At 47.8% G+C, this 24,621-nt stretch overlaps 1 long non-coding RNA gene across 1 annotated transcript; it reads left to right on the top strand.

The window, feature by feature from the left end:
• The first annotated feature begins 18,583 nt into the window (after window positions 1-18,583).
• Window positions 18,584-21,977, top strand: LOC141021295 (uncharacterized). Its single transcript, XR_012181997.1, has 2 exons — window positions 18,584-20,471; window positions 21,708-21,977. It is a non-coding gene; the product is annotated as an uncharacterized lncRNA (long non-coding RNA).
• The last annotated feature ends 2,644 nt before the right edge of the window (window positions 21,978-24,621 follow it).

Genomic DNA, 24,621 nt, shown 5'->3' on the forward strand with positions numbered 1-24,621 from the left:
TCCATGGTGACCTCCGTCCTGCTGGCCTGCTGGTCTTGGTCTCGTTGCACCGATAAGGAAACCTTTGCTTGATGCCTCAGTACTCCGCACCCGCGCTTGATCCCTTGGCACCAAAGAGGAAACAAGGACACTGCGTGCGCTGGCGCCCCCTTGGCGCCCGTCTGATCCTGATCGTCATGATTCACGTCACGAGGGCCTCATGAGGTTTGCCCCGCCTTGATATCTCCGCTCCTCGCGAGGCAGCCTGGTGAGGCCGCTCCCGAGGAGGTCTTGTGTCGCCCGCCTCGCGAGGGTCTTGTATGCCTTGTCGATGAAGATGGGCCGTACAGGCCTACTCGCATAGCCACGCCGTGGGCCGCAGGCAGGCAAGTCTGGGGACCCCTGTTCCCAGAACGACGACAGGCCCGGGGGCTACTGTCGGCATCCTGGGAATGGGGGTACCCAGACTTGCCTGCCCGCGGCCCATGGCGTGGCTCTATCGACGGCCGGGTACGGCCCAGCTTCGACAACAAGAACTCAAGACCCTCGTGAGGGGCGAAGCCTCGCGAGGCAGACGACACCAAGACCTCCACGAGGGGCGGTCTCGCCAGGCTGGCTCCCGAGGAGCGGAGATATCGATGCAAGCTGCACCTCGCGAGGCTCACATGACGTGAGCCGTGACGACCAAGGCCAGGCAAGCGCTAGCGGGTGCAGTGTACCAGTTTCCTCTCTATTGCTAAGGAGACAAGAATAGGCGCGGGTTCCAGAGGAATCAAGCAAAGGTTTCCATATCGGTGCAACGAGACCAAGACCGCCAGGACGGCAGGACGGAGGTCATCGCGGAGCCCACCGCAGCCTCACCACCAGAGGCTTTTGCAGGCGAAGACCAGGTTTGTCAGGATAACTTGTACTAGTTGTCTCCCTTCGAATTTGGCCGTTGTGGGATCCCTTCCTGCCTACATTTGGGAAGAGGACCAAAGCCACTGTAAATAGGACTTAGCCACCACCATAGAAGGGACGGATCCATTCCACCCTGACCAGCTCACCAGCTCATCGAGCACCAGAACACCTCACCTCCTGAGGCTATTCCACCCCTATACTAGTTCATCCAGCCCCTCGAGGCAATCCACCATAAAGCTGGAGTAGGGTATTACACCGCAAGGTGGCCTGAACCAGGATAAACTAGTATGTCTCTTGTTCGTTGGGTTCGTCGAGATAGGCCATGGATTTGGTGAGCAGGCGGACTAGGGAAGACGAGTTCTTCTCATGCACCCCAGAGTTCGAACCTCTCTAGGGTCTGCAAAACCCTGAATCCGACAACACGAGGCACTGTATGACGCGGCGGCATCGAGGGCAGCGACGATGCCCGTGCGGCCGTGATCCCCAGCAAGCCGGCATGGAGCAAGTCGTGTAACGCCCCGAGACCGACGCTCTAGGCGCCTGCCATGTTTTGCGTGACCGTCGTGTGTTTTATTGTTTGTTGCATTCATCATCGCATCATCCGCATTGCATCGGCACTCGTTGTCGTCATTGTTTTTAAAACTTGCATTCGTTCGTAGTTGCCACGTTTCCCCCTTGTCTTCGTTGACCGTTCCGAGACCAACCGTGTTTTCGGTTCCCTCTTCTCTAACCAACTAACCTCTCTCGTCAGCACGCGATCCCCTCCCGCGCGTCCGAAGGTTGTCCCGTACCCGACCCGGTTTGTTGTTACCGTTGGATTCGGATCATCCCCAAACATCTACAAAACATCTCTGTTTTCTTATTTGGACTCCCTACCTATTATTTTCTCGATCGTCCGATTTTAATCAGAGGGACCAAATGCCCCTATCGAAAATTCACTTGTTATATATATAGACCTCCATGTCCATTTTTAGACCAAACCCTAATTTCTAGGGATCCTACCCTACCGCCGCCGCCACTCTTCCTCAGGATCTGTCTGATCCTTCCACCCACCTTCTCCTCGATCTCCCCACCAGCCCAACTGGAGCGCTCGAACAAGTCTCCTCCTTCCTCGGGATCGATCCAGATCCTACCTGCCAAATCCCCTCTCGATCCACCTCGCGGGTGCCTCCTCCTCCAAATCCGAACGGGAGAGGAGCTCCCGATCTGAAGCCTCTTTGCGGCCGCTGTCCAGCGCGCCCGTGCCAAGGCCTCGCCTCTTCCTCCTTTGTCTGATGCCCACCATCATCGCAGTCTCCTGCAGCTTCCCGTTGTCGCGACCCCGTTCGCCTCCTCGAGCCGAAGCTCGCCGCCGCCGGCGACAGCAACAGCAACATCGGCGTCACCCTCCTCCTCTCCTCCCGTGCGCGCGTCCACTCAACCTCGTCGCTCCTGCTCGTCTTCATCTCGCGCACCGCGTTGCTCCCCTTCCCCGAGCACCTCGTCCCCGCCGTCGCTAGTCTCCGGAGCCAGTAGGCCATCCTCGTCCGCGCCCCTGCCTCGCCGTCCCCTGCACCACAAACTCCTCCTGCCGGAGCCCCGAGTCCACCTCTGCCCCGCGCGGCCGTCCCTTTCCTGCGCCTCCCTGCCAGTTCCGCGTCGCCTCCCCATGCCCGGGAGCCCGCGCCGGCCATCTTCCTCATCGGAGTGCCCCGCCAAGTCCCACGCCGCCCCGCCTGCTCCTACAAGTCCTGCCAGCTACATCGCCTCGCCAAGTCCGCCGCCGTCGCCCAAGGCCCTCGGCTTCGCCGCCTCGCCAAGTCCCTGCCGCCGCCCCTGCTTCCCCTGCTTCGAGCGAGACGGGATGACGCACCCCTGCTCCTCGCGTTGACCGCGCGTCCAGCACCTGGGCCAGCATCCTCCAGCCCCAAGCGCCCACTTCGTCAGCCCGAGCGGCCAGGCCTGGAGCCAGCTCCACCCACGGGCAAAGGCCCATGGTGAGCCTCTAGTGCCCCTGCTCCTATGGGCCCAGCCAGTTTCAGCCCGATGTGAGGAACTCCCCAGCCCCTCTCAGTTTCGGCCCGATTCACTGTTTTTTTTCCTGCGAACGATTTGTCTAATTATCCAGTGAATTGTTGTTTTACAGAAAAACCCCTAGTGTTCGTGCATATAATAACTCTTTAACCGTGCACCGGATTAAAATGATTTAAACATGTAAAATGCTCAGAATTTCATCTAGTTTCATAATATGCAAGTTTCATCCATGTTTAAAATGTTTAAATTGCTGTTTGGTTAAATTTGCTAAATGCCATGTTAAAATGATTTATTTCATAACTAAATAACCGTAACTCGGATTTTAATAAACTTTATATGTAAATGGGGTAGAAAAATGCCTAGTCTAACATGGTACACTTCATTTTGTTGTTTAACAACATTAAAATTGCATTTATGGCAGAACAGTACCAAATCTAAAATATGCAAATTGGGATTTTTCGGAATTGTTGTTTGTTGTTCCGACCTCATTTAAACTTGCCTAGCTAGGTAGTCTTCATATGCCTCACCTCTTGCCATGTTTAATAACATTTAATATTGTTGGGTACATAACCGAGAGAACTAAACAATTCATGTGGTGTTTCGTTAATATGCAACTCGTTGCATATTGAGCTCCACTTAATTTGTAGTGTTGTTTGTTGCACTTTGCCATACCATGCTCATTAAATCGGACATGGATCATACTTGATTGTGCATCATGCCATGTTTATGTGATGGTTGTTTACTATGTTGTTTGCTTCTTCCGGCTTGCTTCTCTCATTACCTTCGGTTTCGTTCCGGAGTTGTGAGGATTCGTTCGACTATGTCCGTTTGTCTTCTTCATGGACTCGTTCTTCTTCCTAGTGGGATCTCAGGCAAGATGACCATACCCTCGAAATCACTTCTATCTTTGCTTGCTAGTTGTTCGCTCTATTGCTATGCCACGTTACCTACCACTTGCTATATCAAGCCTCCCAAATTGCCATGAACCTCTAACCTTTGTCACCCTTCCTAGCAAACCGTTGTTTGGCTATGTATAGATGAAGTTTGTTCCATGTTGGAACATGGATATGTTGGGATATCACAATATCTCTTATATTATTAATGCATCTATATACATGGTAAAGGGTGGAAGGCTCGGCCTTATGCCTGGTGTTTTGTTCCACTCTTGCTGCCCTACTTTTCGTCATACCGGTGTTATGTTCCTTGATTTTGCGTTCCTTACGCGGTTGGGTGATTTATGGGACCCCCTTGACAGTTCGCTTTGAATAAAACTCCTCCAGCAAGGCCCAACCTTGGTTTTACCATTTTCCTACCTAAGCCTTTTTCCTTTGGGTTCTGCAGACTCAAGGGTCATCTTTATTTACCCCCCCGCCCCGGGCCAGTGCTCCTTCGAGTGCTGGTCCAAACTGAGCGATGTCCGGCGCCCCCTGGGCAACCAGGGTCTATGCCAACCCGACGTCTTGCTCATCCGGTGTGCCCTGAGAATGAGATATGTGCAGCTCCTATCGGGATTTGTCGGCACATCGGGCGGCTTTGCTGGTCTTGTTTTACCATTGTCGAAATGTCTTGTAAACCGGGATTCCGAGACTGATCGGGTCTTCCCGGGAGAAGGTTTATCCTTCGTTGACCGTGAGAGCTTATAATGGGCTAAGTTGGGACACCCCTGCAGGGTTTAAACTTTCCAGAGCCGTGCCCACGGATTATGTGGCAGATGGGAATTTGTTAATATCCGGTTGTAGAGAACTTGACACTTGACCCTAATTAATGTTGGGAATCGTAGCACAATTTTAAAATTTTCCTACGCTCACCAAGATGCATCTATGGAGTATACTAGCAATGAGGGGAAAGGAGTGCATCTACATACCCTTGTAGATCGCGAGAGGAAGCGTTCCAATGAACGTGGATGACGGAGTCGTACTCGCCGTGATCCAAATCACCGATGACCGAGTGCCGAACGGACGGCACCTCCGCGTTCAACACACGTACGGTGCAGCGACGTCTCCTCCTTCTTGATCCAGCAAGGGGGAAGGAGACGTTGATGGAGATCCAGCAGCACGACGGCGTGGTGGTGGATGTAGCGGGATGCCGGCAGGGCTTCGCCGAGCTTCTACGAGAGAGAGAGAGGTGTAGCAGGGGAGGAGGGAGGTGCCCAAGGCTGTTGTCCTCCTGCCCTCCCTCCCCCCCTTTATATAGGCCCCCTGGGAGGGGGGCGCGCCAGCCAAACCCCATCTAGATGGGGGGCGGCGGCCAAGGGGGTGCCTTGCCCCCCAAGGCAAGTGGGGCGCCCCCCACCCTAGGGTTTCCAACCCTAGGCGCAGGGGGGAGGCCCATGGGGGGCGCCCCAGCACACTAAGGGCTGGTTGCCCTCCCACTTCAGCCCATGGGGACCTCCGGGATAGGTGGCCCCACCCGGTGGACCCCCGAGACCCTTCCGGTGGTCCCGATACAATACCGATAACCCCCGAAACTTTCCCGGTGGCCGAAACATGACTTCCTATATATAATTCTTTACCTCCGGACCATTCTGAAACTCCTCGTGACGTCCGGGATCTCATCCGAGACTCCGAACAACTTTCGGGTTTCCACATACACATATCTCTACAACCCTAGAGTCACCGAACCTTAAGTGTGTAGACCCTACGGGTTCGGGAGACATGCAGACATGACCGAGACGCCTCTCCGGTCAATAACCAACAGCGGGATCTGGATACCCATGTTGGCTCCCACATGTTCCACGATGATCTCATCGGATGAACCACGATGTCGAGGATTCAATCAATCCCGTATATAATTCCCTTTGTCAATCGGTATGTTACTTGCCCGAGATTCGATCGTCGGTATCCCAATACCTTGTTCAATCTCGTTACCGGCAAGTCTCTTTACTCGTACCGCAATGCATGATCCCGTGACTAATGCCTTAGTCACATTGAGCTCATTATGATGATGCTTTACCGAGTGGGCCCAGAGATACCTCTCCGTCACACGGAGTGACAAATCCCAGTCTTGATCCGTGCCAACCCAACAGAAACTTTCAGAGATACCCGTAGTGTACCTTTATAGTCACCCAGTTACGTTGTGACGTTTGGTGCACCCAAAGCACTGCTACGGTATCCGGGAGTTGCACGATCTCATGGTCTAAGGAAAAGATACTTGACATTGGAAAAGCTCTAGCAAACGAAACTACACGATCTTTTATGCTATGCTTAGGATTGGGTCTTGTCCATCACATCATTCTCCCAATGATGTGATCCCGTTATCAACGACATCCAATGTCCATAGTCAGGAAACCATGACTATCTGTTGATCAATGAGCCAGTCAACTAGAGGCTTACTAGGGACACGTTGTGGTCTATGTATTCACACATGTATTACGATTTCCGGATAACACAATTATAGCATGAACAATACACAATTATCATGAACAAAGAAATATAATAATAACCATTTATTATTGCCTCTAGGGCATATTTCCAACAGTCTCCCACATGCACTAGAGTCAATAATCTAGTTACATTGTGATGAATCGAACACCCATTGCATCCTGGTGTTGATCATGTTTTGCCCTAGGGAGAGGTTTAGTCAACGGATCTGCTACATTCAGGTCCGTATGTACTTTACAAAAATCTATGTCTCCATTTTGAACACTTTCACGAATGGAGTTGAAGCGACGCTTGATATGCCTGGTCTTCCTGTGAAACCTGGGCTCCTTTGCAAGGGCAATAGCTCCAGTGTTGTCACAGAAGAGAGTCATCGGGCCCGACGCATTGGGAATCACCCCTAGGTCAGTAATGAACTCCTTCATCCAGACTGCTTCCTGTGCTGCCTCCGAGGCTGCCATGTATTCCGCTTCACATGTAGATCCCGCCACGACGCTTTGCTTGCAACTGCACCAGCTTACTGCTCCTCCATTCAAAATATACACGTATCCGGTTGGTGACTTCGAGTCATCCAGATCTGTGTCGAAGCTAGCGTCGACGTAACCCTTTACGACGAGCTCTTCGTCACCTCCATAAACAAGAAACATATCCTTAGTCCTCTTCAGGTACTTCAGGATATTCTTGACCGCTGTCCAGTGTTCCATGCCGGGATTACTTTGGTACCTTCCTATCAAACTTACGGCAAGGTTTACATCAGGTCTGGTACACAGCATGGCATACATAATAGACCCTATGGCCGAGGCATAGGGGATGACACTCATCTTTTCTCTATCTTCTGCCGTGGTCGGGCATTGAGCCGTGCTCAATTGCACACCTTGCAATACAGGCAAGAACCCCTTCTTGGACTGATCCATATTGAACTTCTTCAATATCTTGTCAAGGTATGTACTCTGTGAAAGACCAATGAGGCGTCTTGATCTATCTCTATAGATCTTGATGCCTAATATATAAGCAGCTTCTCCAAGGTCCTTCATTGAAAAACACTTATTCAAATAGGCCTTTATACTTTCCAAGAATTCTATATCATTTCCCATCCATAGTATGTCATCCACATATAATATGAGAAATGCTACAGAGCTCCCACTCACTTTCTTGTAAACACATGCTTCTCCATAAGTCTGTGTAAACCCAAACGCTTTGATCATCTTATCAAAGCGAATGTTCCAACTCCGAGATGCTTGCACCAGCCCATAGATTGAGCGCTGGAGCTTGCATACTTTGTTAGTATTCTTAGGATCGACAAAACCTTCCGGCTGCATCATATACAACTCTTCCTTAAGGAAGCCATTAAGGAATGCCGTTTTGACGTCCATCTGCCATATCTCATAATCATAGTATGCGGCAATTGCTAACATGATTCGGACGGACTTCAGCTTCGCTACGGGTGAGAAAGTCTCATCGTAGTCAACCCCTTGAACTTGTCGATAACCCTTAGCGACAAGTCGAGCCTTATAGATGGTCACATTACCATCCGCATCTGTCTTCTTCTTAAAGATCCATTTGTTTTCTATGGCTCGCCGATCATCGGGCAAGTCAGTCAAAGTCCATACTTCGTTTTCATACATGGATCCTATCTCGGATTTCATGGCTTCTAGCCATTTGTCGGAATCCGGGCCCGCCATCGCTTCTTCATAGTTCGAAGGTTCACCGTTGTCTAACAACATGATTTCTAGGACAGGGTTGCCGTACCACTCTGGTGCGGAACGTGTCCTTGTGGACCTACGAAGTTCAGTAGTAACTTGATCCGAAGCTTCATGATCATCATCATTAACTTCCTCCCCAGTCGGTGTAGGCGCCACAGGAACATCTTCCCGTGCTGCGCTACTTTCCGGTACGAAAGGGGTGACTATCACCTCATCAAGTTCCACTTTCCTCCCACTCAATTCTTTCGAGAGAAACTCCTTCTCCAGAAAGGACCCGTTCTTGGCAACGAAGATCTTGCCTTCGGATCTGAGGTAGAAGGTATACCCAATAGTTTCCTTAGGGTATCCTATGAAGACGCATTTCTCCGACTTGGGTTCGAGCTTTTCAGGTTGAAGTTTCTTGACATAAGCATCGCATCCCCAAACTTTTAGAAACGACAGCTTAGGTTTCTTCCCAAACCATAATTCATACGGTGTCGTCTCAATGGATTTTGACGGAGCCCTATTTAAAGTGAATGCAGCAGTCTCTAAAGCATAACCTCAAAATGAGAGCGGTAAATCGGTAAGAGACATCATAGATCGCACCATATCTAATAGAGTGCGATTACGACGTTCGGACACACCGTTTCGCTGAGGTGTTCCAGGCGGTGTGAGTTGTGAAACGATTCCACATTTCCTTAAGTGCGCACCAAATACGTGACTTAAATATTCTCCACCATGATCTGATCGTAAGAATTTTATTCTCCTATCATGTTGATTCTCAACCTCACTCTGAAATTCCTTGAACATTTCAAAGGTTTCAGACTTGTGTTTCATTAGGTAGACATACCCATATCTACTTAAATCATCAGTGAGAGTGAGAACATAACGATATCCTCCGCGAGCCTCAACACTCATTGGACCGCACACATCGGTATGTATGATTTCCAATAAGTTGGTTGCTCGCTCCATTGTTCTGGAGAACGGAGTCTTGGTCATCTTACCCATGAGGCATGGTTCGCACGTGTCAAATGATTCGTAATCAAGAGACTCCAAAAGTCCATCTGCATGGAGCTTCTTCATGCGCTTGACACCAATGTGACCAAGGCGGCAGTGCCACAAGTATGTGGGACTATCGTTATCAACTTTACATCTTTTCGTATTCACACTATGAATATGTGTAACATCACGTTCGAGATTCATCAAAAATAAACCATTGACCAGCGGGGCATGACCATAAAACATATCTCTCATATAAATAGAACAACCATTATTCTCAGATTTAAATGAGTAGCCATCTCGAATTAAACGAGATCCAGATACAATGTTCATGCTCAAAGCTGGCACTAAATAACAATTATTGAGGTTTAAAACTAATCCCGTAGGTAGATGCAGAGGTAGCGTGCCGACGGCGATGACATCGACCTTGGAACCATTCCCGACACGCATCGTCACCTCGTCCTTTGCTAGTCTCCGTTTATTTCGCAGTTCCTGTTTTGAGTAACAAATATGAGCAACCGCACTGGTATCAAATACCCAGGAGCTACTACGAGTACTGGTAAGGTACACATCAATTACATGTATATCACATATACCTTTGGTGTTGCCGGCCTTCTTGTCCGCTAAGTATTTGGGGCAGTTCCGCTTCCAGTGACCACTTCCCTTGCAATAAAAGCACTCAGTTTCAGGCTTGGGTCCATTCTTTGACTTCTTCCCGGCAACTGGCTTACCGGGCGCGGCAACTCCCTTGCCGTCCTTCTTGAAGTTCTTCTTACCCTTGCCCTTCTTGAACTTAGTGGTTTTATTCACCATCAACACTTGATGTTCTTTTCTGATCTCCACCTCCGCTGATTTCAGCATTGAATATACCTCAGGAATGGTCTTTTCCATCCCTTGCATATTGAAGTTCATCACAAAGCTCTTGTAGCTTGGTGGAAGCGACTGAAGGATTCTGTCAATGACCGCGTCATCCGGGAGATTAACTCCCAGCTGAGACAAGCGGTTGTGCAACCCAGACATTCTGAGTATGTGCTCACTAACAGAACTATTCTCCTCCATTTTACAGCTGAAGAACATGTCGGAGACTTCATATCTTTGCAGCTCCTCGAACATCTCATATGCTCCATGTTTCTCAAAACGCTTTTGGAGACCCGGTTCTAGGCTGTAAAGCATGCCGCACTGAACGAGGGAGTAATCATCAGCACGCTGCTGCCAAGCGTTCATAACGTCTTGGTTCTCTGGGATTGGTGCTTCACCTAGCGGTGCTTCTAAGACATAATGTTTCTTGGCTGCTATGAGGATGATCCTCAGGTTCCGGACCCAGTCCGTATAGTTGCTACCATCATCTTTCAGCTTGGTTTTCTCTAGGAACGCGTTGAAATTGAGGACAACGTGGGCCATTTGATCTACAAGACATAGTGTAAAGATTTTAGACTAAGTTCATGATAATTAATTTCATCTAATCAAATTACTCAATGAACTCCCACTCAGATAGACATCCATCTAGTCCTCTAAGTGGAACATGATCCGAGTTAACTAGGCCGTGTCCGATCATCACGTGAGACGGACTAGTCAAGATCGGTGAACATCTCCATATTGATCGTATCTTCTATACGACTCATGCTCGACCTTTCGGTCCTCCGTGTTCCGAGGCCATGTCTGTACTTGCTAGGCTCGTCAAGTCAACCTAAGTGTATTGCATGTGTTCCGAGGCCATGTCTGTACATGCTAGGCTCGTCAACACCCGTTGTATTCGAACGTTAGAATCTATCACACCCGATCATCACGTGGTGCTTCGAAACAACGAACCTTCGCAACGGTGCACAGTTAGGGGGAACACTTTTCTTGAAATTATCATAAGGGATCATCTTACTTACTGTCGTCGTTCGAAACAAATAAGATGCAAAACATGATAAACATCACATGCAATCAAATAGTGACATGATATGGCCAACATCATTTTGCTCCTTTGATCTCCATCTTCGGGGCACCATGATCATCTTCGTCACCGACATGACACCATGATCTCCATCATCATGATCTCCATCATTGTGTCCTCATGAAGTCGTCACGCCAACGATTACTTCTACTTCTATGGCTTACGCGTTTAGCAACAAAGTAAAGTAATTTACATGGCGTTATTCAATGACACGCAGGTCATACAAAATAATAAAGACAACTCCTATGGCTCCTGTCGGTTGTCATACTCATCGACATGCAAGTCGTGATTCCTATTACAAGAATATGATCAATCTCATACATCACATATATCATTCATCACATCTTCTGGCCATATCACATCACATGCTGCAAAAACAAGTTAGACGTCCTCTAATTGTTGTTGCAAGTTTTTTACGTGGCTTGTAGGTTTCTAGCAAGAACGTTTCTTACCTACGTATGACCACAACGTGATTTGCCAATTTCTATTTACCCTTCATAAGGACCCTTTTCATCGAATCTGTTCCGACTAAAGTAGGAGAGACAGACACCCGCTAGCCACCTTATGCAACTAGTGCATGTTAGTCGGTGGAACCTGTCTCACGTAAGCGTACGTGTAAGGTCGGTCCGGGCCGCTTCATCCTACAATACCGCCGAAACAAGATAAGACTAGTAGCGGCAAGAAGAATTGGCAACATCAACGCCCACAACTACTTTGTGTTCTACTCGTGCATAGTAACTACGCATAGGCCTGGCTCATGATGCCACTGTTGGGAATCGTAGCATAATTTTAAAATTTTCCTACGCTCACCAAGATGCATCTATGGAGTATACTAGCAACGAGGGGAAAGGAGTGCATCTACATACCCTTGTAGATCGCGAGCGGAAGCGTTCCAATGAACGTGGATGACGGAGTCGTACTCGCCGTGATCCAAATCACCGATGACCGAGTGCCGAACGGACGGCACCTCCGCGTTCAACACACGTACGGTGCAGCGACGTCTCCTCCTTCTTGATCCAGCAAGGGGGAAGGAGAGGTTGATGGAGATCCAGCAGCACAACGGCGTGGTGGTGGATGTAGCGGGATGCTGGCAGGGCTTCGCCGAGCTTCTACGAGAGAGAGAGGTGTAGCAGGGGAGGAGGGAGGCGCCCAAGGCTGTTGTCCTCCTGCCCCCCTCCCCCCCTTTATATAGGCCCCCTGGGAGGGGGGGCGCCGGCCAAACCCCATCTTGATGGGGGGGCGGCGGCCAAGGGGGTGCCTTGCCCCCCAAGGCAAGTGGGGCGCCCCCACCCTAGGGTTTCCAACCCTAGGTGCACGGGGGGCCCATGGGGGGTGCCCCAGCCCACTAAGGGCTGGTTGCCCTCCCACTTCAGCCCATGGGGCCCTCCGGGATAGGTGGCCCCACCCGGTGGACCCCCGGGACCCTTCCGGTGGTCCCGGTACAATACCGATAACCCCCGAAACTTTCCCGGTGACTGAAACTTGACTTCCTATATATAATTCTTTACCTCCGGACCATTCCAGAACTCCTCGTGACGTCCGGGATCTCATCCGGGACTCCGAACAACTTTTGGGTTTCCACATACACATATCTCTACAACCCTAGCGTCACCGAACCTTAAGTGTGTAGACCCTACGGGTTCGGGAGACATGCAGACATGACCGAGACGCCTCTCCGGTCAATAACCAACAACGGGATCTGGATACCCATGTTGGCTCCCACATGTTCCACGATGATCTCATCGGATGAACCACGATGTCGAGGATTCAATCAATCCCGTATATAATTCCCTTTGTCAATCGGTATGTTACTTGCCCGAGATTCGATCGTCGGTATCCCAATACCTTGTTCAATCTCGTTACCGGCAAGTCTCTTTACTCGTACCGCAATGCATGATCCCTTGACTAATTCCTTAGTCACATTGAGCTCATTATGATGATGCATTACCGAGTGGGCCCAGAGATACCTCTCCGTCACACGGAGTGACAAATCCCAGTCTCGATCTGTGCCAACCCAACAGACACTTTCAGAGATACCCGTAGTGTACTTTTATAGTCACCCAGTTACGTTGTGACGTTTGGAGCACCCAAAGCACTCCTACGGTATCCGGGAGTTGCACGATCTCATGGTCTAAAGAAAAGATACTTGACATTGGAAAAGCTCTAGCAAACGAAACTACACGATCTTTTATGCTATGCTTAGGATTGGGTCTTGTCCATCACATCATTCTCCCAATGATGTGATCCCGTTATCAACGACATCCAATGTCCATAGTCAGGAAACCATGACTATCTATTGATCAACGAGCCAGCCAACTAGAGGCTTACTAGGGACACGTTGTGGTCTATGTATTCACACATGTATTACGATTTACGGATAACACAATTATAGCATGAACAATAGACAATCGTCATGAACAAAGAAATATAATAATAACCATTTATTATTGCCTCTAGGGCATATTTCCAACAATTAAAACGCATCAACCGCGTGTGTAGCCGTGATGGTCTCTTTTCGGCGAAGTCCGGGAAGTGAACACGGTTCTTGTGTTATGTTTGACGTAAGTAGGAGTTCAGGATCACTTCTTGATCATTACTAGTTGACGACCGTTCCGTTGCTCCTCTTCTCGCTCTTATTTGCGTATGTTAGCCACCATATATGCTTAGTCGCTGCTGCAACCTCACCACCTTACCCTTTCCTACCCTTAAGCTTAAATAGTCTTGATCTCGCGGGTGTGAGATTGCTGAGTCCTCGTGACTCACAGATACTTCCAAAACAGTTGCAGGTGCCGACGATACCAGTGCAGATGACGCAACCGAGGTCAAGTGGGAGTTCGACGAGGAACTTGGTCGTTACTTTGTTTCTTTTCCTGTTGATCAGTAGTGGAGCCCAGTTGGGACGATCGGGGATCTAGCATTTGGGGTTGTCTTCTTTTATTTTGGCTCCGTAGTCGGACCTATGTGTGTATCTTGAATGATGTATGACTTTATTCATGTATTGTGTGAAGTGGCGATTGTAAGCCAACTCTTTATCCCATTCTTGTTCATTACATGGGATTGTGTGAAGATGACCCTTCTTGCGACAAAACCAAAATGCGGTTATGCCTCTAAGTCGTGCCTCGACACGTGAGAGATATAGCCGCATCGTGGGCGTTACAAGTTGGTAATCAGAGCCATCCCCGACTTAGGAGCCCCCTGCTTGATCGAATCGCTGGCGTTGTTGAGTCTAGAATAAAAAATGTTTTGAGTCTTAGGATTATATATATTGGAGAGTAGGATTATTTTTACTCCTCAGTCCCTTCGTCGCTCTGGTGAGGACTCCTGACGTAGATGTTTTGACTTTCCTCTCCTCAAATTTCACTAAATTTTTTTTAGGATCACGCGGGTATCTTGGAATCGTTCCGATGGTTTTGTGACGAGAACATTGTTCTTGGTGCCTCCTGACATTTAGGGGTTGTGGCAGTGTCCCGGGGAGTTGAGCTCCGAGGTGTTGTCGTCACAATTTTATCGTTGCAGTTCTGGAATACCTGAGTTTCGCCGACATCAAAAATCTGTTTTATTCAGTTGTTGGTGAGATCACCTCGACGCCACCCAGTACTGGGGCGGGAGTTCGGGAGTATTGCCATAACTCGTATAACGGATGCTTTTCGAAGGTTGAGGTAAATGATTTCCGAAGGTTTCTTGGTTATGTGTTGAAGGATGGATACAGCTGGATCTAGGTAGTTAGTTTTGGTGATATATTTTGTGTCCCCTGTATCCCGAACACCAGATTGCATAACCAGAAAGTTTCGGGAGTTTATAAGTGGGAATTCAAGTAGCTCCTAGGATATCTTTCCGACAGATGCATGATATGAGATTGGGGTTCGACGTCTAGTGGTCCGCCTTTCCACGGTTGGTTTTACAGTGGTCTCGTAGTGTCTTAAAGAGTCCTTGGCTATGCCGACTCGGGGACGCTTCGTATGTCATGTGCACTGCCTTGTACATGATGGTGCTGTACGATCGAGCCCGTGTGGGCCCCACCACAAAAACGTCGGACGAAATCTCTATCATTTGTTTGTTCCGGCTTATTCTACAAGCCAAATCCTTTGTTTTTGTTTTGTTTTGTGGTATTCGAGTTGCTTTGAAGTCAAATGTTGATTCCATACCTTATTCTAGGTGGTGTTCTCATATTTCTCTGGGGATACTAATCCTTCTTGATCATCAAGGTTGTCTTTTCAATCTTTTCCAACCGGTGTGTTTCTCTTCGAGATGATCCCATCATTCTCCCCATTCGGAAGATCAATAATAAGTTTTGTCAACGTTGTTTGTTTCATCTGCCCCAAGTTGCCTTTGTTTTCCCACCCTCCCACCCTTTTTCTTAAAGGACTCAGATTTCTTAATCAAGTATCCATCTAGTGGATGTGAAGTCTCTTCATTCTTATCCTCCATGTTCTTAACCGGTGATTTCCCATGAAGATACTAACGGAGCTTCAAGTTCATCCGTCTTTGTTCTCATTTTCTTCTCCGGTGGATTCAATTCAAGCTTTCAGTGTTGATCATACCCTTTCCTCGTTTCAAATGCTTTCTCATGCCGGTGTACCTCTTAATCATCCACTTCTCGCCATTCTTTTGTTCTGGAGTGCCGAAGATATCTCAGAAGATTTGTGTCTCCATTATCAATCTGTTCAAGCTATTTCGAGGTTGTTATCTCATTCAAGCCATTTAATTCAACCGGCGCAATCTCTCTTTTAAATTGTTCAACGGTGTTTCTCTTGAGTGGGCCCTAACCCACAGGTCTTTTTCCAGGATCCTACCTGACTCTTCTAGTTCTTTCCGGAGTTATTCTTAAATTCTTTTCAAAGTTTGACGTAAGAATTTTCATCAGTCATATGTCTTTCTCCAAGATCTTTCAAATTCTTTCATCGTTGGTTCAACCTTTCTAATTTTCATCCCGGAGTATCTCAACAATTCATGGTGGTGTTTCTTGTCATCATTCTCAACATTTGAAGACCGAAGAAGAATTTCTCCTATCTTGGTCCGTTCTCTTGAAGATTCATAGTTCTAGCTTATGCCATCCTCTCATAATTGTTTCCAATCGCGCAATTCTTTTCTTACCCATCCGGAGCATTTCAGAGTTGTTTTCATTTCTTGATCATCCAAAGGCCATCATTTCAGAAGATTTCTTCATTCTAAGTTTTCAGCTTCGTTCTCCAATTATTCTAAATTGATGTCTCTTCGTTCATCTCCATATTCTTCCGGTGCATCGTTCAAGTATTCTCTAGTCAGTTCGTGATTGCTTCGTTCTCATATATTTTTATTCCGTCAAGTATCTTTATTCATTTTTTCTAATTCTTCCTGGTGAATTGTGCTTTTGCTACTTTCATTTCCAATTCTTACGGTGGTTCGTTCAAGATTTCTCTTCCCTCGTTATCATATCAATTCATTCGTTGTTTCAATCCTACCGACGGATCGTTGAAGACTTTTCCCAAGTTTGCGCTATATCTATCTTAATCCTTTCTACGAGAATAAGTAGTATGCCAAATCCGTTGCTTGTCATCAATCTAAATTGGTGAAGGATGAGCATAATGTAATTCTTATTCTTGTTTCATCGAGTAAATTCAATTCCTTATTCCGGAGATTCGGCAAAATTCTTGTTTTCATTTGTTCATTTTTCTTTCCGGAGCTCCAAGTTATTTCAATTATATCATTTCAAAGCTCCATCTAAATCATTGCAAGGCTTCACCTTGTGTTTTTAACTTCTCTTTCTTTTTATCATCCTTTTATTACCGGAGTTCTTCGTGGAGGCTCTACATGGTGGTTCATCAAGGATCCCTTTCTTTCTTCAATTGTTCTTCAAGATTTCTCTCGGAGTTAAGATCCGCCAAGCTATACTCTAAAATAAACATGGTGTTCAACACATGTTTTGTTTTGTGGAGTCCAAGCTTTCTTCATCTTGCATTCTAAAGTGCAATTCTTTCCCTCTTATCTTTTGAGGTGGTGTTATGTCATTTTCACAACTTCCTTTCCTGTTTCATGATTCACAAGTGGTTAAGAATGAGATATTTAAATCCATCATTTTTCTCTTCGTTCAAGAGATTGTTTAGACCAGTCAATCTCTTTGTTGGAGTTATCTTGGATTATATTTCACCTACAGCCTTCCCTAAGGAATGTTGCTATTGTGGTGTCTAACAATGATCCAAGTTTTCTCCTATCCTCTCGGCGAGAGAAGTTTTCATCTCTTTGTTGATCTCAAGCAAGCAATTGTTTCCGTTAGTGGCGGGTTGTCACCTCATAATTTTGAGAAGTTTTCAATAAGCCCACTACAAGCTTATTCTTTTCGTTGTTGGTTTTCCAACAATTCCGTTCTAACCTTCTTGGAAGGATGCTTCCCAAATTCAATTGTGGTAGAAGTTATCATTTCCTTCTCCGTTCTCTTATTCCGACGATCTATCTTCTATTCGTTCGTCCCGGAGGCATTGTGATGTTGCTCTCTTCGACCAATCATCTTGTTTTGTCAAGATCATGTAATTTTTCCTTTCTTATCCGTTTAGCCGGAGTGTCGTGTTTTCATTCGAGTTCTCTCATCTTATCAAGTTTTTTTCTCCTTCCTCAACCGGAGGGCTGTTTGAAATCTTTCTTACCCCTTGTGCCATTCTTTCATTAGTTCCGGAGGCAATGTGTTGTTAATTTCATCGAGTATCCTCTCATCTTGTCAAGATCATGTTCAATTCCTTCCATTTACAGTCGGAGTGCTGCCCAAATTATATCATTCTCATTCCTTCTTTATCTTGTTTTAACCGGAGTGTTGTGTCTATCAGTCCTCTTCTAACCGGAGTCTCGTCCAAGTGCTTTCATTTTGCCAAGTCCATATTGTACCCCTTCCATTTTCCAACTGGAGCGTTATCGTAATTGATCATTATCGTTCCTTGTACATCTCGTTTCAACCGGAGTGCTTGCATGTACTACTCGTCCATTGTTCTCATCATTCATAGCTTTGCAAACTCCAAAGTTCACATGGTGTTCCTTGTTTCTCTTTTCTACCGGAGTCTTCTCAATTTTGTTCAAATCTGTCGTATTCTTCTTTCAAGTTTTAAACCTCTCAAGGTTCTTTGGTTTCACTCGTTTGTCAAAGAAGCAATTTAGTTTTACCTCTTCTCCTCATCTTCCGTTTTCCCTCCGGTGCCATCCTAGATCTCGGGACGAGATCCTCTTGTAGTGGTGGAGTGTTGTAACGCCCTGAGACCGACACTCCAGGCGCCTGCCATGTTTTGCGTGACCGTCGTGTGTTATATTGTTTGTTGCATTCATCATCGCATCATCCGCATTGCATCGGCACTCGTTGTCGTCATTGTTTTCAAAACTTGCATTCGTTCGTAGTTGCCGTGTTTCCCCCTTGTCTTCGTTCACCGTTCCGAGACCAACCGTGTTTTCGGTTCCCTCTTGTCTAACCAACTAACCTCTCTCGTCAGCCCGCGATCCCCTCCCGCGCGTCCGAAGGTTGTCCCGTACCCGACCCTGTTTGTTGTTACCGTTGGATTCGAATCATCCCCAAACATCTACAAAACATCTTCGTTTTCTTATTTGGACTCCCTACCTATTATTTTCTCGATCGTCCGATTTTAATCAGAGGGACCAAAGGCCCCTATCAAAAATTCACTTGTTATATATATAGACCTCCGTGTCCATTTTTAGACCAAACCCTAATTTCTAGGGATCCTACCCTAGCGCCGCCGCCACTCTTCCTCGGGATCTGTCTGATCCTTCCACCCACCTTCTCCTCGATCTCCCCACCAGCCCAACCGGAGCGCTCGAACAAGTCTTCTCCTTCCTCGGGATCGAGCCAGATCCTACCTGCCAAATCCCCTCTCGATCCACCTCGCCGGTGCCTCCTCCTCCAAATCCGAACGAGAGAGGAGCTCCCGATCTGAAGCCTCTTTGCGGCCGCTGTCCAGCTCGCCCGTGCCAAGGCCTCGCCCCTTCCTCCTCTGCCTGATGCCCACCATCCTCGCAGTCTCCTGCAGCTTCCCATTGTCGCGACCCCGTTCGCCTCCTCGAGCCGAAGCTCGCCGCCGCCGGCGACAGCAACAGCAACATCGTCGTCGCCCTCCTCCTCTCCTCCCGTGCGCGCGTCCACTCAACCTCGTCGCCCCTGCTCGTCTTCATCTCGCGCACCGCGTTGCTCCCTTTCCCCGAACACCTCGTCCCCGCCGTCGCTAGTCGCCGGAGCCAGCAGGCCATCCTCGTCCGCGCCCCTGCCTCGCCATCCCCTGCCCCTCAAGCTCCTCCTGCCGGAGCCCCGAGTCCACCTCTGCCCCGTGCGGCCGTCCCTTTCCTGCGCCTCCCCGCCAGTTCCACGTCGCCTCCCCATGCCCGGGAGCCCGCGCCGGCCATCTTCCTCGTCAGAGTGCCCCGCCAAGTCCCACGCCGCCCCGCCTGCTCCTTCAAGTCCTGCCAGCTACATCACCTCGCCAAGTCCGTCGCCGTCGCCCAAGGCCCTCGGCTTCGCCGCCTCGCCAAGTCCCTATCGCCGCCCCTGCTTCCCCTGCTTCGAGCGAGACGGGAGGACGCGCCCCTGCTCCTCGCGTTGACCGCGCCTCCAGCGCCTGGGCCAGCATCCTCCAGCCCCAAGCGCCCACTTCATCAGCCCGAGCGGCCAGGCCTGCAGCCAGCTCCACCCACGGGCCAAGGCCCATGGTGAGCCTCCAGTGCCCCTGCTCCTATGGGCCCAGCCAGTTTCAGCCCGATGTGACCAACTCCCCAGCCCCTCTCAGTTTTGGCCCGAGTCACTGTTTTTTTTCCTGCGAACGATTTGTCTAATTATCCAGTGAATTGCTGTTTTACAGAAGAACCCCTAGTGTTCGTGCATATAATAACTCTTTAACCGTGCATCGGATTAAAATGATTTAAACATGTAAAATGCTCAGAATTTCATCTAGGTTCATAATATGCAACTTCCATCCATGTTTAAAATGTTTAAATTGCTGTTTGGTTAAATTTGCTAAATGCCATGTTAAAATGATTTATTTCATAACTAAATAACCGTAACTCGGATTTTAATAAACTTTATATGTAAATGGGGTAGAAAAATGCCTAGTTTAACATGGTGCACTTCATTTTGCTGTTTAAAAACATTAAAATTGCATTTATGGCAGAACAGTACCAAATCTAAAATATGCAAATGGGGATTTTCCGGAATTGTTGTTTGTTGTTCCGGCCTCATTTAAACTTGCCTAGCTAGGTAGTCGTCATATGCCTCACCTCTTGCCATGCTTAATAACATTTAATATTGTTGGGTACATAACCGAGAGAACTAAACAATTGATGTGGTGTTTCTTCAATATGCAACTCGTTGCATATTGAGCTCCACTTAATTTGTTGTGTTGTTTGTTGCACTTTGCCATGCCATGCTCATTAAATCGGACATGCATCATACTTGATTGTGCATCATGCCATGTTTATGTGATGGTTGTTTACTATTTTGTTTGCTTCTTCCGGGTTGCTTCTCTCGTTTCCTTCGGTTTCGTTCCGGAGTTGTGAGGATTCGTTCGACTACGTCCGTTCGTCTTCTTCATGGACTCGTTCATCTTCCTAGCGGGATCTCAGGCAAGATGACCATACCCTCGAAATCACTTCTATCTTTGCTTGCTAGTTGTTCGCTCTATTGCTATGCCGCGTTACCTACCACTTGCTATATCAAGCCTCCCAAATTGCCATGAACCTCTAACCTTTGTCACCCTTCCTAGCAAACCGTTGTTTGGCTATGTTACCACTTTTGCTCAGCCCCTCTTATAGCGTTGTTAGTTGCAGGTGAAGATGAAGTTTGTTCCATGTTGGAACATGGATATGTTGGGATATCACAATATCTCTTATATTATTAATGCATCTATATACTTGGTAAAGGGTGGAAGGCTCGGCCTTATGCCTGGTGTTTTGTTCCACTCTGGCCGCCCTAGTTTCCGTCATACCGGTGTTATGTTCCTTGATTTTGCGTTCCTTACGCGGTTGGGTGATTTATGGGACCCCCTTGACAGTTCGCTTTGAATAAAACTCCTCCAGCAAGGCCCAACCTTGGTTTTACCATTTGCCTACCTAAGCCTTTTTCCTTTGGGTTCTGTAGACTCAAGGGTCATCTTTATTTACCCCCCCGGGCCAGTGCTCCTTCGAGTGCTGGTCCAAACTGAGCGATGTCCGGCGCCCCCTGGGCAACCAGGGTCTATGCCAACCCGACGTCTTGCTCCTCCGGTGTGCCCTGAGAATGAGATATGTGCAGCTCCTATCGGGATTTGTCAGCACATCGGGCGGCTTTGCTGGTCTTGTTTTACCATTGTCGAAATGTCTTGTAAACCGGGATTCCGAGACTGATCGGGTCTTCCTGGGAGAAGGTTTATCCTTCGTTGACCGTGAGAGCTTATAATGGTCTAAGTTGGGACACCCCTGCAGGGTTTAAACTTTCGAGAGCCGTGCCCGCGAATTATGTGGCAGATGGGAATTTGTTAATATCCGGTTGTAGAGAACTTGACACTTGACCCTAATTAAAACGCATCAACCGCGTGTGTAGCCGTGATGGTCTCTTTTCGGCGGAGTCCGGGAAGTGAACACGGTTCTTGTGTTATGTTTGACGTAAGTAGGAGTTCGGGATCACTTCTAGATCATTACTAGCTGACGACCGTTCGGTTGCTCCTCTTCTCGCTCTTATTTGCGTATGTTAGCCACAATATATGCTTAGTCGCTGCTGCAACCTCACCACCTTACCCTTTCCGACCCTTAAGCTTAAATAGTCTTGATCTCAGGGGTGTGAGATTGCCGAGTCCTCGTGACTCACAGATACTTCCAAAACAGTTGCAGGTGCCGACGATACCAGTGCAGATGACGCAACCGAGCTCAAGTGGGAGTTCGACGAGGAACTTGGTCGTTACATTGTTTCTTTTCCTGTTGATCAGTAGTGGAGCCCAGTTGGGACGATCGGGGATCTAGCATTTGGGGTTGTCTTCTTTTATTTTGGTTCCGTAGTCGGACCTATGTGTGTATCTTGAATGATGTATGACTTTATTCATGTATTGTGTGAAGTGGCGATTGTAAGCCAACTCTTTATCCCATTCTTGTTCATTACATGGGATTGTGAAGATGACCCTTATTGCGACAAAACCAAAATGCGGTTATGCCTCTAAGTCGTGCCTCGACACGTGGGAGATATAGCCGCATCGTGGGCGTTACAAGTCGGCACTCTTCCTCGAGCTGTATTGGAGCGGCCAGCTGCGGAACCACGCGCTGGCTTAGCGCGGCAACTGCCTCCGATGGGCTAGGCGAGGTAGCTGGAGCAGCGAGCAGCCTCGCTCGTAACTGCCAGGCTCGGCGGTCCACCCAGACGGCTTTTATGCTGGAGAACTGCTCTTCCTGCTCATTGGATGCCGCTGAAAGAGTGGACAAAATGGTGGATGGAGGAGCTTGGCCGGCATCCTACTCCTGAACGGACGTGTGTGGCCGGAGTGGGTTTCTCGCATTCCACGCAGGTTTCTATATCTATATCTATACTCCTATGTAGTGTATCAATATGAAGGGATAGAGACCGTTGGATCTTTGTAATCCGACAGCTCACACTCAATTGGTTTAGATAGAGGACTATGTGGCCACATATAGACCGTTAGATGGAGTAATCGGACGGTCCACAGTGGAGGGATTCACGTGCACATCTTCACTTGTAGACTGGCACTACAATAGAGCGTACGTGCAGGTTCGTGATTCTTCCGTCGGACAGAGCATCCTAGAAATCTCTAGTAGGCTCTCATGAGAGTGCTACCCTACAGTACTACTAGCATGCCATTCCACCATGCAAACTGCTACACGTGATGGGAGAGACAGGGTAAGTGCGTGTAGCAGTGCACGCATGGCAAGGGCAAAATGTTAACTGAAGGGATTTTATTTAGTACAAATAGTGAGAAGCTTAATACTACTATTCACTAGCTTCTTTTTTCAATTGGTTAGTGCACCTGGTTATCAGATTACAAACATAAATAAAGTGAAAGCTTAATATGTGTAGTAATTAAATAGCTTATTACCTTCTCTTATAAATTCTTTTATAAATATGATCCAGGTTTTTCCATTGTCTCCACTAATAATCCCTAAATCCACACATGCATGGCACATGCCATGGACTAGTAAATGTAGGTTTTTGAATGCGGCGAGGAGGCGGGTATAGCTGGGAGTGCAGCGGGCGGCACCCTGGGCCGGCGTGCCGCTTCAAATGATGGACGCAGTGAGAGGTCGTGTCCGCGCTGACACCCTTGACAGTGGACCATGACGGTGTACCTCACTTTGTGTCCAGATCTGAGATGCCATCTGTACCAGATGGATGACTCCAAGTTCGACCACCGTGATGTTAGGTGCGAGCCGAGGAACACGGTTGGAGACACCCCCCTCATAATTTTCCTATTCCTACATTTTAAGTTCCTGCGAAGAGAGTACTGGCTCTAAATGATGTGCCGCTGCAAGAGCCGCCTATATTAATTAACCATGCTCTAAAAAGGTGGACCAGCTTTGGCTATAGTATAGGAGTATTGTACTAGGTTAGTAGGTGACCTTGCGCTTGGCTCTTCGCCTCTTCCGGAAGTCAAACAATAATGATGGTACTACAGTAGTACTACTTCTGGCAATCTAACACCAAATGAACTGCTGCACGTCCACCGCTTGTAAGCAAAAGTTTCTCCTCGTGCTACGAGCCACCACGCACGCGTTGGCAAGGGAGAAGTCGTAGTAAGCAAGCTTCTCGTCGTTCTGCAAGTTGATGGGACACATCAAAATTATTTAGTACTCTCACCAAAAAGGGTCGACCATGTCCATGGCTACCATCCCGTGCTCCGTCATTGAGTACGTGCACTATTCACGTGCCATCGAGGAGAAAAAATATTGCGTAGTACTAGGTGCCATCGAAGTGCATGACTCACTTACGCACTGCTTATCTCCATTTTCTTGCATGACATGTCCACCTTGATGCTAGATGTCCCGTGTGTTGGCAAAGGGATGAACAAAGCTCACGTCAAAGAAAAGAGTGGATGAACATAGATTCACGACGACCGAGAAGGAGCAAGGAACCTCGCGATGGAGCGTCTGCACTCATAATATTTTATATTATTTAGCAATATAAAATCAACCAAATCTCTGCATTCCTATACCATTGTATAGTGTGAGAATAACTTTGAATGTTACCTCCATGGGACACCTAGTTATAGTATATCCAGCAGCCCGTATCGCTTCTCGTTGCTCGTCCTTATAGCCTGCCGACTGTACCTTATATACACTTGCTCTTTGAGCAAAGGCCGCCCTAAGCACGCATTAATTTCTTGGGCATGCTTCTTTCTACTCAATGTTCCGTGCACTTTGAGCATGTTGGCAACTTCACTGCTGCCTTGCTCGCTCATCTTGCAATTGACGCTAACACACTGCAGCACTCCTGCAAGGCCCAGGGTTTAATTTGAGAACAAGTACCTCGAGGTTAATTTAACAGACATGCCTTATAGGTTGACAGAAGTCATGTCACTTTTTTGGAAATATGTCATGAAGTAACACGATAGACCTTCTTTCAAGCCAATTAACATGTGTTCAAAAAACAAAAATTATCAAAAAGTAACGCGATAGACCTTCGATTAACATGTGTTGAAAAAACAAGTACTCCTGCAAGACCTAGAGGTTAATTTGGAAACAAGTACCTCAAGGTTAATTTGACAGACATGCCTTATAGGTTGACAGAAGTCATATC

Source organism: Aegilops tauschii, chromosome 4 (genome assembly GCF_002575655.3).
Source record: "Aegilops tauschii subsp. strangulata cultivar AL8/78 chromosome 4, Aet v6.0, whole genome shotgun sequence".
NCBI lineage: Eukaryota > Viridiplantae > Streptophyta > Magnoliopsida > Poales > Poaceae > Aegilops > Aegilops tauschii.